Genomic DNA, 20,942 nt, shown 5'->3' on the forward strand with positions numbered 1-20,942 from the left:
ACTTCATTCGCGATTTATCCGAGTCTAAATTGAGAATCACTTATTTAGTATTAGTTAATCGAGTTCCTCTAACTTCTCTATGTAATTATTACTTCGCTATCTATATTGCCTGTACATAGTTGTTTTACATACAGTAGCTTATGAGAGTATTTATTATACGATTACCACGCAAAATTTTTAATAAACACATTATGTGCGTTATACGATACTTTTTGATATTTCGTTAGTACCATAATGAGACACGATTGTTACGATCGTATTGATAGAACTTGTTCGGAATTTTGAGTGGCCGTTCGTTTATGGAGCGAACAGGTCCATTCCCTTCTTTAGGAAATTCTGAATTACATGTCCTGCCCGAGTTGTAAACCTAATGATTCCGAGGTCAGATAAAAAACCCCGGCAAAGGACCAGTCGGAAGGGCACGATGAACAGACGAAACCCAATGGCTGGTAGAGAGAATCAACAACGTAGGAAGACAGTTCATCAAAAGACTTCGTACCGTGCGGGTGAAATATTTCACTCCCAGCAAGATCCTACCACCGCCGTATTCATAACATCAGACTTTACTTTTATACAACAAGTGCAAATACAGTGCTAGATTACTCTAACACTCGATCTATTAAACCTCATCCACCTTGAGCGTTAATTCATTCCAGGTACGCGATATCGACCGATCGGTTTCGCCTGACCGGTTACTCTTTAGTGGAGAATTCGCAACAGAATTGAATACCAATCAGTCTATGAGATAAGTCTATGAAGAAGCTACGAGGCGTTTGTTACAAACGCTTATCGTTTATGAAAAATTGGTACACGGCTTAAGTAATTGCCTGGAGCATAGAATCAAACGAGAAACGATCTCGCTAGATCTTTTGGTTTACCGATATAGCGAATAATCGATAGTCCAAATAGCACGATCCTTGCGAAGTCTCCAATACGATATTTTCTCATTTTCATACGCGTTTTCGGATCAGTTTGAAACTTTACCAATGTAATCGCGATAGCTGTCTCTCGCTACAACGACAATGAAATTCCAAAATCTTGCGTGTAACATGTATTAGGTAAAAGTGTCTTTCTCCCGCAAACGTGTTTTTTACAACAGTGCACTTTCATACAAACGTGAAAGCAAGTATGTGAAATGTCGCGGTGTTTATCTCAACAGAACAAAATGTATCGTACGTAATTCGACAAAATAATGTGGTCACCACTTCTAAGAAAACTCTACATCTGGTCTTTTTAGTTTTCTCAGGCACTCGAGCCATCGACAGCGTATAGACAATAGACTGGGACGAAGGCAGACCATAGACGGTAAACAAGCGACGATGGCTTCGGGGTTTTCAGTTATAGGGTAACGCTGCTAGCGTGCGGATCTGGACCAGCTCGAATTATATTTTTATTAATTAATTCTTATCAAATTATATACCTATCTGTACTTACACTTCTGTATTAAAATATATCTTCTACCTTACGACTGATCCACGCGTTTCTCTGTTTATAAATACATCTAATAACCTCGACAAAAGCAAAAAAACGTTGTGCGTCTATTATTTCCTCGTAAAACGAAAGAAACTTTTCGAACAAGCTGATATATCCGCAAAAAGTTTCTCGCACGTGTTCAAACGCTTTCTCCAGCAGCTTGTACATTTCAAATTTTCATCGACCCACGACTCGTTCGATAATACGAACGATATATATCGGGTGTTGCGAGTAAAATCAGAATACGTCTTAATCCTTATAAACGGTAGCGTGTACGTCGCAAGTATTTTAAAATATTAACCATTCCTGCTACATCTCATCTGCGTTTTAGCAAATGGGGCAAATTCGCACACGGTTCGAAATACACGTGTAACAAGTACGGTAGACGTCGGTCAGCCGCGCGAATCATGTTTCGCACAGAACTAATGTCGTGAGTACATTTTACGTACTAGTACCTGTTGGAGGACGTGACTGGTAAAAGCCAGGGGGGCAAGACTGAAAGAAAGAAAATAAAGCGAGGCCGAGGGCAGAGAATGGGAAAAAGAAAGAGAGAGGGAGAGAGAGATACGAAGAGAAAGGAGGTAGATGGACTAAACGAAGCTAGAGGAAGGTATGTAGCTGTTCTTTGTGCGAAAGAGAAACCGGTCCGCCAATCTTAGCGCCGTATTGCGAAATTTTGTCCAATCAACGTCGCGCGGCTCTTCCTCCTTTTGCCCGCCAACCTGATTCATTTATTTATTTACGTCAGTGCACAATTAATGATACGTAATAAGGCTGCGAATTACCGAATTTTTCCTCCCATATCGACATCACGAGATTCGTGCGATGATTTCAGAGCGTACCAAGTTTGATGACCCTTTGAACATTTTATGAATTTTGTGAGTTGAAAGTAAAGCTTGTTAGATTAGGTCGTGCGAAAAGTTTCTTTCGTTTTTATAAGGAAATAATGGATGCACAATATTTTAGATTATTTTATCGAATGATCGATTTTGTTCTATCAAAATAAAAATCACAACGTTCGATAGATTGGATTTCGTGTTTATATTTCTTTTTATTTAGAAAGCGAGTAATATATTCGATATTTGAATTATATCTTTATTACACCATTGGTCTTATAAATTAACTTGCTTTCTTTTATAATTGTTCGAACTACTGTAATCGATGTTTTAAAACGTATATGTACGTAGAATTAATTAATGATCTCTCCAACTTTTAATATATTCTATATATATGTGAATATAATATAATATACAATAAGTATATAATATATGTGAATTCTAAATATATATACATATAATGTTACCTTGTTTCGTTTTTAATCACAATTTCCAGTGATTAGACGCGAATGTTCCACGAATATTAAACGTTCTTTAACGCGTTGTATTCTATTATACAAATATATTAGGTCGTCCGAAAAGTTTCTTTCGTTTTATAAGGAAATAATGGATGCACATTTTCCACTACGTATGATCCATTTTGTTCTATCAAACACAGATTAGGTTTCATCTTTGTATAAAGATGCATCGTTGTAAAAGACGCTTCTGTAAAAGAGAGACACTTCGTTCGGACAACCTGATATATACAGGTGAATAGTGTTCGTACTAGAAGACGTAGTAACTTCTTTGTGTTTGTTGCATTGGATAATTTGATCGTAAACGCTTTACAATCCGATTTAACTTTTAAAGGATGGTCGAACATAATATTTTCCAGAAAAGATCAAATACGAGTACTTTCTACTTGTGTACAGAATGTAGTCAACGTGGTATTTAAACCAGCCAAATGAAATGTAGAAAAAAAATAAAAAATAAATTATATAATCAATACTGTCTACAAAATGTAGGAACATAAAGCATTAAAGCGTCAATTTGATAGAAATTGCTTAAGGAACAGACGTTGAAAATATTGCGGATCATGATAATGGCAATATCTGAAAATGAGTCTGCTCAAGTGTAAAAAAGTTATTGATATTTTATCACTGAAACAAAACATATACTTTTTTTTTAGAACAACAACGACGAACGAATACCTTTGCGTATTTTTTATAAAAACATACAATTCGCGTAAACGTTCGCGATCTAGATTACAAGCTGCGAATACAAGAAGAAGAGCCAAAAGTTTGAATCTTCAAACCTCATTCTATCGTAATATACTTTCGTAAGCGCATCGTATTTTCGTTGTTCGAATCGTCGTTCAAACTTATCAGAAGCTAACCAATCTTAACTAGAGACTGAAAGAATTACCCAAACAATGAAAAATCTACGGTAACTTCCGCGAGATTCTTCCCTTACAGATTTCACCTCGATAACGTTTAGAAAGTACCTCGACCTACCTCTACATGAAATTCATTAAAATATCTCGTAGCTTCGCTTCAAAAAGAAGAAAAAAAAAAAAAAAGATAGAAAAGACAGAAACAAAAAGGTATTGCCATTTTGATATCGCGTAAATCGTCGAACGTTTCCGATTTCCATCAATTTTAGGAGTTTCCCAACGATCTAACATACAAATCGACGGATTTAAAATTGCAAATAACGGGAGTTTTCAGAGCATGTAGAGCGCTTAGATCGTCGGAAGGATACAACACGTGCACGCCGCTTGTTTTATAATACACACTTTCCATTGTTGCAACGCAATATTGCGTTTGAGCGCCGGTTTCCATTTTAATTATTGAACGCCACGCTCAAACACTGTTTGCCCGTGTGAGCACTGGTTCCCGCAGTCTCTCGCCGTTCCAGTGAAATTCAAAAATACCAACCATGATAAAAGAGAAGCGTGCAACACGTTCGCGCCAACGAGAAACAAACTTCCTGCGAAACGTTCGATCCGCTAGCAATTTTTCTCGTACGCTTGAATCGCGTTCGAACGTTTCCAAGCGATAGATATTGCTATTATCGCAAGAACGAGCACGGTAAGCTTGTTCGTTCGTCGAAGGAAAGGAAAGCAACGAGATAGCGCGGAATTTCGTCAATGTTTTCGTATACGATACAAAGCGAGAACGGGAACGGACGACGACGTAAGAAAGATAAACCAGGTCGTATATTTTTGATTTTTACAAGGAAACGCTTTTAAAATTTACTTCTACGCTATTAACCCTTAACGAAGGTTGGCGCGTAACTTGCCGCTGGATCGTCGCTTTACTCGCTGCTTGTACGAAAAGCGTCGGGTTGAATATCAAACTGAATTACCCCGTACGAAAACATATTATTTTCGCATAGAGATATTTCTGTGAATATTTTCCATCGTAATCTGTATATCTATGATTTAATCGTCTATTTGTATATGGCGAATGTGAGATTTTTTGAATATTCTCCAACGTGGTAGAATGATTTCCTGTTACACGTTTTACAAAAGTATATGATCCCAGTTCACGCCAACCGTGAACCTATCGTAATTCAATACAACTTGAGGTTTTTTAGTTTTTAAATCACCTCCTCCGTGACATACATACGCGCGATACGGTAGAATTACAAAGTTGCATCACGGCTGACATACGCTCGTTAAGGATTAAAAATTGTTTGCAATTAAATACGTATTTTCACTTGTCTTCGGAACGCGTGTCTCAAAGGTATTAACATTTTTGGAAAAATTCGTGGAATGAACTAAATTCCGTAATACGCTAAAATCATTAACGAATTTTACCGAACTTTACGTATTTTGTTTTCGTTAGATCATAACGTGCGTTGTTTGTACGATAATACGCGTCTTGTTAAACATCCTATGTCAGACATCAATCATCCTATGACAAGTATATTTTTGTTACGTTTGTAATATAGCCGCTTTCTAGAATTATAAATAAAAATATAGCCCATTCGATCTCTTCCTAGAATTTTATTCCAACTCGGAGCACATTTTCCACGCTTTACCATATATAAACAATCCAAAAACTTTTGCATAGAATTCTTCATTTCCAAGCTTGAGATAATCACTCTATCATTCTCATACCACAACTCTTTCGTCTAACCATTACATAGGCAAATCATTTCTAGAGACTTTTTTACATACGCCTCAGTGTCAATGACTTGCGTATAAAAATAAAATAAAATCGAATATGGTAAGTGTTTTCACACCTTGAAACACGCAGGTGTGCATAACGCAAGCGTATAATCTTGGCTACAAAAAAATATTGACACACTGTATTTATTAGAGCGATTAGACGTTAATTAATTACACCGAAATCTGTGTATCTACCAAGTTTCCTATCATTTACTTTCGTGTAGCTAAAAATTCCATACTACGAAAATCGGACACACAGAGTCGGGAAAACAACGGAACTCGCCGGAAAATAAGGGTACGAGCGAATATTTTTTACAGCCATCTGTATCTCTACCGCGGAAAAAAAAGCATAACGAAGTTGCAACCACCGCTGACAACCACGACAGGAACTATGTATCGGTGTCGTAACGTGTCTAAAAAACGAACAACGTAGCCGCTGCTCTATGGCGTTGAATTACTTCTTTGAGAACATTCCTCGGACACTTCGTTACTTCGTTAAAAAGAGAGCAATCCTACCTACTACTTCTCCGCTGCCAGAGTTTTCCCGCAACATCGCGAAAATAATACGGTAGAAAGCAGAGTCGTAAACGACGGGAGGAAAGTTGCGTATTCGAGATGGAAAACGCTGTTATTGAAACTTCCACCGTTCGAAATTCCCAGACATACGGACAGAAAATAGTTCTGGGATCGATGGCGAATGGAAAACGATAGTTCGCTATTTGCGCCAGGGAAACGAATAATTACGTCGACCTGGCGAATAAGAGCAACGAAAAGGTAAACACATCGTGTGTTACGGAATTCGCTTAATATTCAAATAACAGGGAATTTGCCTCGCTGCTACGATCGCACGCGTACATGCGCCGAAACGCGAGAAAATCGTGAAAATTATAGCGCTGTTACAGCAGCAAGTAAAATCTTCCGATCGCTCGCGACTTTCGGGATAATATCGCGAATCGGTAAATTGAATTTTTTGCAAGATAACAGGATTTGTGAAGGGAGATCTGTCGGAGATTCGAACGAGACTCGTGTGCTTGTATATTACTTGCATTCGTTTCGTGGCGATCGTGTTTCCTTATCGTTAGAGAATTTTTGGAATTCGAGCGAATCGCAGAAGAATCGCTCGGAATTCGAAAACTTTGTAGGATTTCTCCTCGTAGGATTTCGAACGTCTCGACTTTTCCCTTCGAACTTCGAAGTTTACGGAATTGTTAGAATCTCACAGACTTTCCAACGTTTCGTAGAACCTAAGAATTTAAAAATATTTACGATGTTTGGGTAATTACGCGGACTTTCCACGGACACGCGGTCCTCAAACTCCGTACTAAACCATCATTGTTATTATCGTTAAACGTTCGTCTAGCGGTATACGCCTAAGTTTCGAATTTACTTGCTAAATAACTGATTCCACGAACGAAAGAATTCCATAACAAAAATTGTCATTGATATAAAAGGCCAAGAACGACGAAACTATTTTCCTCCGGGTTAAGAATTAATTTAATTAATTTAAAGTGACGCCTCGTTAACTGCGCGATTGTCGACAAATATCGTTATATTATCTCAACGATCGTTTCGGTATCTTTAACGAATTCAACCTGATTTCGAGTTTTATCGTTTTCGATATTCTTCTTCCTATTGTTACTATTATTATTATACTATGATAAACTTTATATAATAGTACCTAGTATTATTCTCGTCTCAACACCAATATTACCTTGTATTTTACATGTAAAGAAGCCCGTAAATAAAATAAAATTAAAATTAATTCTTCTATCTTTATCGCTATTTTTATCCTATTATTATCAGCTACGTTTAAGGATATTCCAATTTGTATTCACGAAAGCATATATCATCGATGGAAAGAGGTGTAGGTCACCTTAACACGTATTTAAGATAGACCATCCTAAATTATCTTGCTTTTATCTGACAGTCTCAAACGAGCCAGCTAGCCCCGTGTTCAAACGAAGAAGCGAGAGAAAAAAAGATGTGGAAATCGATAAGAAAATACAACGACCGGTACAGTTTATTGGCACAGGAATTTTCGCAACAATTTCCCGAGCCCTCTGATCCCAGAAAGGGGACGCAGGTTGGGATGAAAATTCGCAAAAGCGTGGACAGCTCAAAGGCGCGACAGAAATACACCGCGTAGGGCGAAAAAGCCGAGGTCTCGTCTCTTGCGGGCAAGTTGCGCGTGTACGCGTCGAATGATTTTCGTGGCTCGTTAGCCATTCGTCATTAATCGACGGGGTTAATCGGTCTCCACCCTCGGGCTCCCTTGTTCGCGTATCTCGCCAAGCATCGTGACGCGAGCAACGGTATGGCATTAAAAAATGCAGCCGATTAGGCAGAGAATTCGCGAAAGCTCGTCGTTTCTAAACGCTGTTGGTTCGGCAAAGCGACCGGAACGTCGTGCTCTCGCCTCTGCTCGCCTCGATGTTTCGTCTGGCAAAACCGAGAGGACCGGTTTTTATAACCTTTGGAATACACGCCCGATCCCTGCGTCTCTCGCCTCGCATTCCCAGCTGCGCCAAACCGAAATTCAAGTACGTATTCCAGTTACGTCGCATTTGCGATTTATCCGATCGCAACTCGGCAATTACTCGTTCGGTTGGCAACTAAGTGATCGCGGATTTTTTCATTGGGTGGTATTGACAAAAGCCGCAGTCACTTAGTTGCCAATACAATATTTAACGTAGCCGCGAATTTTTCGATCTTGCTCGTTCAGGTTGTCGTAAATGGTGCGCGTTATTAAGTTCAAGCGATTCAAGTATCGAAAAATGCGTACGTATCGCAAGCATTTCGAAACGTCGTGTATCGTTGTTGTTTTGCATTTGCAATTTCGCTCCATAACGTTAGGTAATCTAACCTGATTCGACTTTGACAATTACTTGTTTATTACTTGTCAGCTCCAACTTTTTCGTCATCGCGGTTACGCGCAACGTGTATTACTCCTGTTGTTATCCGAGTGTTAGCGCTTCGATACTTGAACCGTTTCAACTATCCAAAGACGTTAAGTAGCCGAAATATTCCAAATCTTTCTTTTTTTTTTTCTTTTTAGCTACATCTTATTGCTGTGACTTTTCGATTTATCCAATTCTGCATTGAGAATTTACGCGTTTCGTATTAGCCGGGCTTTCTACAATTTTATTACCGAAAGCGATATTAACCTACATATCACCGCAGAGTGTTGTCACGCCTAAATGTAAGAAGTTTCCTGAGTACTCTAAAACGCTAAATATTCGCGATTTACTCGATCTTCACTGGGATATTATTTATATGCCACGAGCTCGAATTTTTTGGTACCGGCTGCTCTATGTAAACGATATAATTATCCACGTTGTTATTCGAATGTCAGGATCTAATATTTGAAACGTTTGAAATATTTACAAATATCAGGTATCCCAAGCGTTTCGAAATGTCTAGGTTTATTATACGAACGATTCGTATACCAGATTTTGGTTTGAAAAAAATTGACATATTTAGCATTAACTGGACTTTCTAAATCTTTATCGCTGAGGGCGATACGAGTCATTAGACGATAGAGTATTAGCATTGATTGATTATAGCAATCGTTTAACTGCAAGTTTATATTTATCCAGTATCGATAGTGGAGGATGAGTGATACTCGATAATTTGAACAACGACGGGGATGTTTGAACCTCTATAACTGGAATTTCGTTTGTTTACGAGGGTAAAGAAAGGAATTATAGTTGATTATAGCTTTCCTGCCACGATTCCAAAACTGGGATCTGATAATCGCTACAAATATCGAAAATATTTCAAATCATATCAACGAAATAGCATTTTATATATTTGTTACGTACAATACAAGCCTCGTTCGTTCGATTAACTAGAAAAATTGAAATCATAGTGAATTCACGATAATGAAAATTTTTTTTACTTTTTAATATCTTGTCTCCTCGATCGAACCAGCAAAAATTCAAAATTTCTTTACTATTGGGTTGGCAACTAAGCGACTGCGGGTTTTGTCATTAGGTGATATTGACAAAACCCGCAGTCACTTAGTTGCCAACCCAATGGATCCTCGAGCTAACTACATAAAACGATATTTTCGTTCTTTTTCTTTACGCGATACTTCCAGTTACTCGCGAACTTACGTCTTTTGGAAATCGAGAGTGCGGGATGCGTTAAAAATTGCTATCGTCCAACGTCATCGGACGATCGTGGTTTTAAATAATTATTAACTATCGATAGCTCAACTAACGTGGCACAATAATCGTCTAATTCGATTTTACCAATAGTTCAAACGAAAAGGAAAAAGAAGCGCGCACATATGCGTCTTACGTAAGGACGATACAGCTTCTCTATTCACATCTCACGTACAATCTTAAACGTGACTATATGTTTCTGTACAACACCTGTCGACTACAAACGTAATGCATGCTTTCAACGAAACATGGAACACGAAACTGCGCAAGAAAAAACGATGAAAATGGCACTTTCGTTAGCAGAAATCTGAAACTGCGGAAAAATCGATCCACCGTTCGCTATCTTCCAACCATCATAATATCCTGTATTTCGGACTATATAGCTTCCCTAAGACGCCTAATATTAGGTTGTGTCGTGTAATAATTTGCTATACGCGTAATTGTATGCCTAATATGTAATCGTATATTGTGTAAGAGATTCGTTTGCTTCTCGATGTTATATCCTCAAACAATGTGAAAATATACGTATTGCGATTTTTTGACAAAAGCTCGACAGCTTTGGAGTAAAAGTTACTTAACCAATGCAACGGATAACGAAACAAAATAACGCGTACGTCGTCGACAAAATATTTTATTGGGTCGGTCATTAGGTAGTAATTTTTTTTTTATAGTTTATTTAAATTACAGTCGATTCTCGCGTTGAGAATTTTCAGCAATTTTTCTGGCGTGGCGCAGTAACATGGCTAGTATTTATAATAAGTTGATACATATTATAGAAACGAAACAACGGACCACATTCGCAGGCTGAACAGACACTACCCGCTAGACCTAAACGACAGATTCAATTAGGTAGTAATGACAAAATCCGCAATCACTTAGTTACCGACCTAAAAGATTATCAAAGATCGTTACCTTTATATAAAATCTTCGTGTATCGGGTTGGCAACTAAGTGATTAAATCCGCAACCCAATACACGAAGATTTTATATAAAGGTAACGATGTTTGATAATCTTTCAAAGAAACACGAACGAACTTGCCATACGATCTGATATTTTAAAATCTAATTATTATTGGCACGTGCATCGATTAAAATGTTCGTCATTTGTAACTGGTTGCGCGTTAGTAGCACCGTTTTAGCAATGTTGGAAATAAGCAAGTTGTTATTTTGTTCTCTTTTTGTCAATGGAAAGTGGCAAAGAATATAAATAACTTTCAATTGTAAGAAAACTTCATTGCCAAAGGGTGCGGTTACTTGCTTAAAATAAAAAAAGTTTCTGGCGTGCAAAGGATTTGAGACCTGGTTCATCCTCCCTGTAAGAGGATGATCCAATTACTCTGATTCACTCTGCTACCATACACTGCATATTTCTATATTTTCCAATACATAGCTGGAAAATGTGGAACTCTCAATGTTACTCTTATTTCGATTGCTGTCGCTACAAACATTATGATACAGCATGAGCGAACAAAGACTTGGATACTTTAAAATTGAAGATTCGACGAATAATTGAAGACTCTGATACCTCGAAGAACAAGGTAAAACTCCAAACTCGACTATAATCACAGGTAAAGAAAGATCGTAACAATGAGAAATACCGAACTTGTTTGGAAAAGTAATTGATATCTCTGATTTCCTGAATAATAACGTAAAACGCCAAGCTCGAAGAACTTCGACCTCTGCGTGTTGCACCAACGATACTCATCGTACTTTTTAACCGACTAAATGACTGCATTGTGAAACTGATAGAAAGAGAAAGTGAGATTGACGTAAAAAAAAAAGATAACTAAAAATGAATTTTCTCGGAATTATCACTTTCACTTCAGCGGCGTACAAATAGTGCAACAATTGGAAATGCTAGCACGTCGCGTATACGCTCCGGATACTCCTCTGCTCGATTCAAACGACAAAGGTGAATAAACGTTTATCTCGTAATCAGTTCGTTATTCGAATGCACAAGGAGATTTCACGAAGCCTTTTGGTACAATAAAACAATAAGTTCGTAATAAAATAATCACGTTTGATACGAAGAACAAAATCATCGGGAGATATATGTAATTTCAAGGGAAGATGAGTTTCCAGATTTGTAAATCAATTACACTTAAAAATTGTCAAGCTTTAAAAGTTTGTGAGAAAAGAATGTCCTGGAAACGAGGCAGGAACGACGAAGGAACAAGATGGTTTTCGCTTTCGTTCTCTTTGCCGCTGTATTATTACTTTACTTCTTGTCTATCTTTTAACAGAGCTAAAGTTACGTAATAGTCGGCGAACGAGTCACCGTAATTATTTAAAATCCTAGCCTGGATTACGTTTCAAATTGCGATACTGCAATGCTCGACCTAATGCTGCACAGAAAATCCGATACTAGATCCGAATTTTAGTAGCAGATGGTTTGACAATCCCAAAGATTACAGCCATATTTATACTGACATGATTAATTGCGATCGAAACGAAGGGAAGATATACGACTTGTAGAATATCGTATCTTCGTACTAACATCGTGTATTTTATTCGTAATAAAGAATTTTAAACGGCCAGATTCAATGGTCGTCGATTCATCGCAACGAATCGATGCTTCTCTAAAATTCCTTTCTTATGCTAAAAAAAAAAAAAAAAGCTTCAAGCAGGAGACCAAGCAAATATTAGGTATACAGATAATATTCTGTACTTAAATCGTCAATATTATTTTGAAGCGAAGTTTACCTTTAAATAGACGACTTTAACAAAGTAACGATTGTCTACAATGCGTCACAGAGTGTGCATTGTGCATACTTCGTACATTGGCCTTCGAGACAGCCAAGGAAAAAACTGAATCTTTATTATTTTCTATACGCTCCTTGTTTTTCTCGTTCGATACATAGTCGTTATTTATTAAAGGTCTTATTACAACTTTGATTACAAGGCGATGAATCTAAAAGGAGATCTTAAGAAATTAAAAAAAAAAAAAGAAGATCGTTGTCAGAAGTCTAAGCGCATCGTCTCCTCCTTGGAAAGTCATCGGAAAAACAAATACGTTTTTAATATCAACAACTATAAACTCCAGGTACTTATAGACAATTTCATATCTTCGTCAAGGGGATTAATGAAAATGAAATATCCTAAGACGCGTTATATTTTAAACAATTTACGTATTTTGCAACTTTTGCGTCTTTGAAATTTCCTAATAAATACATAGAAAAAATCTCAAGTATATTAATAGCCAAGACAATGGACTGACCGAGAAAGGATTGATCTATGTAATTATCGGGCAAAGGGGCTGAGGAAGAGGCAGAGAACGGATGGAAAAACGAGAGTATGTCAATGAAGAGTTTCTCGTTTCGTCGGGTAACGAGAAGCGGTGTGTCGCCGTTCCAACAATTATTTCAACTACGATCGTTTTACGCTTGAAAAGCTGCCTAAATCGATCGGAATAAGCACCAGGGATTCGTAAGCCGCAAGATGAACGACGTTCGTCTGCCCATAACGCAAAATATTTCGGCTATTCGTTTTGGCATCGAAGCATCCAAACCGACGGCAGTTTCCATCGAATAAAATAGCTGGATACTGTCCGTTATTTATTGTCTGTTATACTTGAGTAAAATAAAGACAACGAGCTGTACAACAGCTCGTACGAACGTATACTAACGCTTGTGCAAACTTACAAATATATTACCTATGTGTCTTTATACAAAACACTTTGAAATTTCATTAGCTGTTCTAACGAATATCGTAGAGTTTGAAATAAATCTGAAACTGTATATGGAAGCTATAAAATATTTAGTGCAAGCATTAACAAAGCTGGATATTCAGTGACATTATATTTTTAACGCTTATGTATTTAAAATGACTGTTCATTTGGTATATTCATTTTTTTACTAAATATATGTTTATAACGAGTATCTGTTTATAACTAATTATATTAGTTCGAAATTAGTGAATTTTATAAATATAATCACGCCAGTCGTATCTTGTTGGTATTAACAAAATTTGAGAAAAAAAAAATTGTATATATCGGACACGATACCTACGTGGAAGTTGCCTATGATATTGTAGGTATCCGGATATTTTCGTGTGCCATTGTACATCGTTCGTTTGATCGTGGTTTATGTACAATTTGCTGTTTACGTTCCCGCGTTCCCAATGCTTTTATCAGGGAAATACAGAAACAAATTTTTCAACCGTTTTAAGTTACTTTTCTGCTCGAGTTTAATTGGAAAAATAAATTTGCCTTTCTTTAAACTTCGCGTTTTGTTACCCCGTTTTCACCAGTTTATTCGGATTATTCGTTAATTAAAGGTAACCGCTACTACGCTCCGATCTATTTTATTCTTCGCACCAGGACCCTGTTTTACAAAATAATTTACCAATCGATGTAAGTAACGTTAGTAAATGAACAACTTAGAATTTGTAAACTTCGAATTATAAAATATCGTTCGTTTCGTAGGTTGTATTTCGTGATTTGTAAAATTTCGGTAATTATGTTTAGGTAATTATATTTATAAACAATCCTGTATGTAGAAAAGATACGTGTTAAGCGCGTGTTTAAAATCGGCAGCACACGGTTAAAAATAAAAATAGAAATTCTAGCTAGAGTAGGAAAGAGAAATTACGGTAATTTGTGACATTTAGTGAACACGAAGAAATAAACGACAGTCAGCTTGAAATAGATAAAGCTAAGAGGGTTAAAGTACTCTAGATAACAAAGTAATCAAGATGAAAATGCACAAACAGGATAAAATTTCACTCTAATCGTGTTATTTTTCTTCCCAAATTTGTACAAAAAAGATAGGAGAAGGAAAGTTTTGAAGCAAAGGTTGACTCTAAATGAAATCCTTTATCTTTCCATGTATGATTCCTAGCTGTTTGTAATTTATTTCCGTAACTTACGACGATAATTATAAATAATTACGACCTATATACCGTTAATAAATAATAGAATTTTATAACACGTGCCGAAAGAACAAATTCAAAGATCTAACTTTTATTTAATACGCAAAATACAATCGATTTTTTCTACCTCTAATATTCATTTTCGCATTTTTTATTGCACTCGTGTTAGTCGATTGAATATTAATTTTAAATACGAGATTACCGTGTGTTTAAACTTAAATTATCAAAAATTGTTCTTTGTGCTTTAATCCTTCTCCATAGTTCTGTTTTTCTCGCAACAAAGAAGCTTCATTCTCCAGTAATCTGCATAAACCAACAAAACCGACCAAAATCAAACTACTTTCTCAAATGTGTTGTAAATTCGTAAATAAATAATATTCGTAGTAAGAAGCTTTCGCATTTCTCCATGCTACTCCCTTGTCTTCGATTATAATTATGTATTTATATACGATTACCACGTACTCTTACTCAATATATAACTTCGCAAATAAGTAATTTCACAATCTACTTCATCGAAGTTCTAAAGAGAAAATAACAGAGAATTTAAAATTCCTAACTATCTATTCCAAAATACAGATTCAGAGAAAACAAATGTAAGTCTACGATTCCCCTATCTGAGCTACTCACATACCTATATATAGTAGCTAGTCCCGTTTTATGGAACCACGTGTTCGTTTGTATACCTCTGCGAAGCATGAGTGACAAAACACATTTACGAGAAAGGTCAGTAAAGGCTGAACCATGTAAAAGAAAGTTTCAGAAATCTGACCTGCGAGGCGCGACCGCGTGTGCCAGGAAGAGGCAAGCTATGTACATATATACAAAAAAATTCAGTACTCGAGACACCGTCTACTTATTGTAGAATTATAAATTCGATTAATCGATAAAACGCGTGAAAAGTAACAGAAAATGCTAATATTATAAATACTCGAACAAATATAATTTTCCTAATTCTTCTCATAAGCGGTAGATTATCAGTTTTTGTTTATAAAAGGTGTTCGACGCCACTGCAGTTTTTCTCTCTTTCTGTTTTCCATACTGTCATCGATAGTGTAAACAAAATTAATCTATAGAAAAAATACATTCCGAAGATTTGCATTAGTATCAACACGCGGAATTCTCAATATTGTTGAATATTTTATAATACCGTACGGCGCGTAAATAAGTACTTACATACGTATGTACAGATACCGAACTTATAGGTTAGGAAACTAAATATCTCTGTGACGATTGGTCTTTAGATACGTGCTTATTATACATATCCATTGAGGCTCTTCGATTAGTTTTCTTTTATTTTATTTCTATTCGCTAGTCGATTGTTTACTTCCACTATGCCAAACATTCTATATATAGTGACTGAGGAAAGTATTTAAACATTTACGGAAACCTTTTATCAATATATTACGTGTATTATACAAAACATTTTGAAATTTCATTACTACCGCATCGAGATGGTACTGGTTATATTGATCATGTCCGAAATAAATCTGAAAATGTATATACATTATACATAGAAGCTGCAAAATATTTAATGCAAGATATCTTTTTCACAGAAATCACAGAAATCAATTATTCATTATATTAATGAGGTTCAATACTTAATGATACTATTTTAAAGACTTACTATATGTTTGTAATAAATATCTTCTAACTTCTATATATATTCTCGAATCGGTTCCAAGTTTTATAATACCAATATAGTTGTGGCAGTTGCGCCTCGTTATGATGTTAATTCTTACAATTTTCATAATGTTAGATTTTGAAATAAATAATACAAGAAAAATAAAACGTATATAAATAAAACAATATCTACATAAAAACTTTCTATGGCAAATTTACGAAAACTTTTATGAACCATTATATTATATCGTGAACTCGTCAGAAAGTAAAGTGACGTTACAAACCCTGTTCTTTGAATTTTCTATTATTTATGTCATCTTGAACTTATCAATGAACTTATGAAAGTAAATCATTTGTTTCCTGAAAATATTCATCATATACTTATGTAATGAAGTTAGGAAATTAATAAGAACGAAAAGTGAACAGTTTAGTTTCTGAGAACCTTATATAAATAATTTTTCTATAGCATGGAATCCGATGAAAGAATCCTGCGAACTTTTAACTCAAAGGACACCTTCTGCAGATTAACAAAACTAAACAGCTTACAACTTAGGTGTAACAGAATTACACGAACACGCAACGTCGCTAAACGATAAAGTCACCTAACCTATCTAACAGTGGATGCATTCGAAACATCATATAAAAAGCGTTCTCCTTCGATAAAAATTCGCCGCTACCGATAATGCGACCGATCGTTAAATCATACCGACAGAAAAATACGCGACACGACGTAGAATGTCGGTAAACGCATGGAAAAATGCGAAAGAAATCGATGGTCGATACATCGAGGCGTCGTTCGCTCGAAGATTATGATAGTACGTATTTCTCCGCGAAGAAAGCAATGACCGATTTCACCGAGATAGCGGAGAACGACTGTTTTCGCTAGATACTATGCTACACGATCGATCTTCCGTGTTTGTGTGTTTACCTAGAAGTTTCAAGCGAAAGAAATTTCGTACAAACTTTTATCGTTATCAAGAACAGGACAAGAAACTTGCATGTGTATGTTTTACGTGCATATTTTGAGTAATATATATATGAAAATCGAATCGAATCGAATCGAATCGAACACTAATAAACAACAATCTCAGTTTTCGATTTTTATCATAATACATATGTCGGCTGATCGAGATTCGATTTTATGGTTTCCCGATTAGCAGAGGTTTCATTATGCGATACATTAAAAATGGTACCTACTGTTGTTGTTATCTGAATAATACGGATTTTCCAATTCTTTTTTAATTACACAATAGCGATTTTAAAATACACAAGTTATTCTTTGATCTATGTACCGACAACTATTATCGCATTTCATTATTCAACTTCTATTCCGAATAAGTCGAACTTCTATATGAACAGTTAATTGCTATTATACATTTTGCAACTAATTTCTATTATAATGTATTATTACCACTATTTTTAAAAAAATAATTTAACTTAACAAATGTGTCTCATACTGAAAATATAGCCTTTATTTTTACCGACAGATAGGAACTATCGAGCAATTAACAACAAACTGTACGCGAAAAATGATATACGTGACACTATACGATTAGCTTGTGTGACGGTGTTCTGTGTATCAGTAGAAGACATCCCATTCAAAATTCATAAGCAAATACCGTTCTTGTAACTCCTTCAAAAGTCTCGATTTATACGAGCTACCCGATTTTGATTATTCTGAGCAATAAATATTTTGTAATATCTAATATACTATTATATATCAGTCTTCATACGCCTAAGATTACAATCTTAGAAGTTATATTTCGAATTTAGATAGCATTGACAACATTAATGTTAAAAATAAGCTAATAAATATTTACATGTACAATTATCATAAAGTTTTATCACATTTTGATTTCAACTATTTCTAAACGCCTTAATATTCTATATAATCCCTCTGTAATTTTCTATGATATTCTATATCTATGATAGAATATGTTGAATTTTCATTAACGATGGTTTACCATAAAATGGCGCGAAAACGAAATATCATATGACCTACACCTTGAGATTAGATATATATTTCGTGAAGCAAGAAATTCATAAAAAACGCGCGAAAAATTTAAATCCCATCACCACGCAATAATCTTACATAGTTTCCTGAAGCATCAAGTTAGTTTCGATAGAAACTTCGATTGAACTTTTCCGAAGTGAAGAATTTTAAATCATAAACGCAATTTCGTGGTTGAAAGCACGAAGAAACGGAAACAAGTACAAACGCGTTGAACTCGTCGTGGCGAAAGTTTCGTAACAATACTTACCTGCGATTAAGCAGAACTCCACTGTGACGACTATACGAACGCTCCGTAAAGACAGGTTCTGGTCATCCTGGAGAGATGTCTCCAAGAAAAAAACGTATCCGTTCAAAAAATCATGCTTCTTCAAAAACGCCAAGTCGTAATAACCGAGCCGTCGGAAGTCGTTACTCCTGTTACGATTCTTATTCCGACTCGAACACACCACCGTAATTCACTCGTTTGTTCACTATTCACTGCCCGACATCGAGTTTCACTTATAGATACGCAACAAGCAAAACAACAAAATCAGTAAACAAAGTTCGTATAACTTTCGCACATTCACTCCACAACAAAGAACATGGCTCTCGCGATCTCTCTCGAACACCCGAAATCGTTGGAAACAGCCAATAACAAGAATGTCCGTTTTCACGTATCAAATATCTCTTAATCGATCCGCAACGATAAAAACTTAATACGTTCGAAAACCGAACCGAGCGAGAAGTAATAAACATAGGACAAATCAGGTAAATATTTATGGAGATAGATCTTCGTTTGGCATTGTCGTCCTTCTGTCGAAAGAAGGTATTGGGATTACGAACCACGAAAAACTACATTTTCAACGAATATCTCGAAATATTTAGCGAATAAGAATTCTTACAGTTCTTTGAAATTCCTCAGTTCGTATCGAAGCAAGGTACTCATTTCGACACTACTAGCGTTTTCTCGAACTTCGCTTGTATAAAGACCGCGAAGATATCGATAAGAACATGGACAATTCGATACAGACATTCGATTAGTAAATTCGAATTTGAGAAGAGTCGCAACTCGCAACACAACGATAGTCGAAACGGAATTCAGTGACTTATACGCTTCGGTTATATTCCCTTTAATGCGGGCGCCGGCCGGCTTAAAGCTGTGCAACCTAACAAACCTAGCGGCTCTCCTTGCTTTCGATCGGTAGCTCGAGAATTTTTTAAACACACGCAACGATCCACTTGATACCCGATCAACGTACGAATCACTTTTTCCAAACGTTCAACAAGCTTGCATTTTTATTAAACGAAGTTTTGTCGTCACGTTCACAGGTTCGTTCGGTCACGCACTGAGAAAATTTACATTGGTTGATATTTCCGTATAAGTGGAACGACGTATAACTGGTTTCAAAATATCACGTATACATATGTCAAGATTCAATCGACGGACAAGTAATCTCCTTCGTTTCCGGTAAAAGGAGATCTACCCGTAACGCGGCGCATTATAACGTACTCACCATCGAGCGGTTGAATTGTGACTGCAGCTAGCTGGGTTCGATGCCGTCTCCCCCACTACCATGCTTAACAGCTAACTGGCGAAACGCCTAGAAGGGTAGTGGACGTTTCGAAGGTTACGCCCATTGCCACGCCCTCCGCTCTGTTCACACCTCCTTTGGTCGCGCCTCTTTTTTTCGGGACTTCACAAGGACTCCCTTAGTCCCCTAAAGTGCGTTCGGGCAACTTGAATATTCTCGCGCGCTTTTTTTGAAGAAGGTACAACCTGATCAGGAAAAATTATATGTAATATTACGTTGAGTATTTAAGAGAACAACTGTAAATGAAATAACGACGAAAAAGGTAAATTAAAATTGCAAAAATATGTGAAATATTTGAACAAATAAATGTAACTTGAATTTGCGATGGAATATAATTTACGAAATGAAAAATACCTAAATGTACGAATGAATAATCTTTTATCAACTTTGGTTGTGAATGCAGCAAACAAATATGTACAGATAAATTCTGTCTGCGATAAACACGTATGCTATATGTTCGAATGGTCTTTTTGATTTCTCCTTGACGTTGTATTTCTCAGATTAAAGGATGTGAATTGAACGCTTGTTTATATACGAATTTGGATTAAGCGTATCGAAATATAGGAATAATCAAAATATTATCGTGCTTCGTAATATTAAACATGGAAAGTTAATACTTTAGAAAATCGTACGATTCTTTTTCCTTGGAAAATTATAATATGCCTCTCGTATATCAGGAAATAATGCGATGAAAACAATAAAATAAGGAATTTAATATATAATATAACTAAGTATATAATTAAATATGTATAAGATAAATATCGGTAACTTTCTTTCACAACATAACCTATAACTAGGACAATTTAAGCATTTAAATATACATACAATTATTAAGTTGTATTGGCAAAATCATGTTATTCGTCGTTTTAATTGTTAACTGAAGACTCGTTAAAAAATTATAAATTCAATAATGCTACTTAATATGATTGATATGTATCCATCTTTAATTTTCAGTCAAGTTTCTTGAATGATTAAAAATCATTCTTATTCTCAATTGTTTTAATCAATAGGACTTTATATCTATACCTAAGCATTATTACTAGATAAAATAATTATTTGTTAACGATAAGACTTGAAAATCTCTGTACTTAAACTTAAGTACATACATACATACTTAGAGTTTCAAGAAATTATGATAAGTTGTTTGTTTCAAAGATAAAATGTACTTTTTGTCATGAAGTAAGTAATCTATAAATTAAATTATTACCCAAGCATGGATAATTTCATTTTTACCATATTA

General features: G+C 35.8%; 1 protein-coding gene across 5 annotated transcripts in view; it reads right to left on the bottom strand.

Annotated features, from left to right (window-relative positions):
* Positions 1–20,171, bottom strand: part of LOC126919558 (uncharacterized) — a 351,910-nt gene extending 331,739 nt beyond the window's left edge. The window contains exon 1 of one of the 5 annotated variants that reach the window (XM_050728960.1): positions 18,379–20,171. The gene's annotated coding sequence lies outside the window, so the exon portion shown is untranslated. The remainder of the gene's footprint in view (positions 1–18,378) is intronic. The other 4 variants (XM_050728969.1, XM_050728967.1, XM_050728952.1 and 1 more) reach the window with 4 other exon arrangements.
* Between the last annotated feature and the right edge of the window lie 771 nt (positions 20,172–20,942).

The sequence above is a fragment of the Bombus affinis genome, chromosome 1 (assembly GCF_024516045.1).
Source record: "Bombus affinis isolate iyBomAffi1 chromosome 1, iyBomAffi1.2, whole genome shotgun sequence".
Classification (NCBI taxonomy): domain Eukaryota; kingdom Metazoa; phylum Arthropoda; class Insecta; order Hymenoptera; family Apidae; genus Bombus; species Bombus affinis.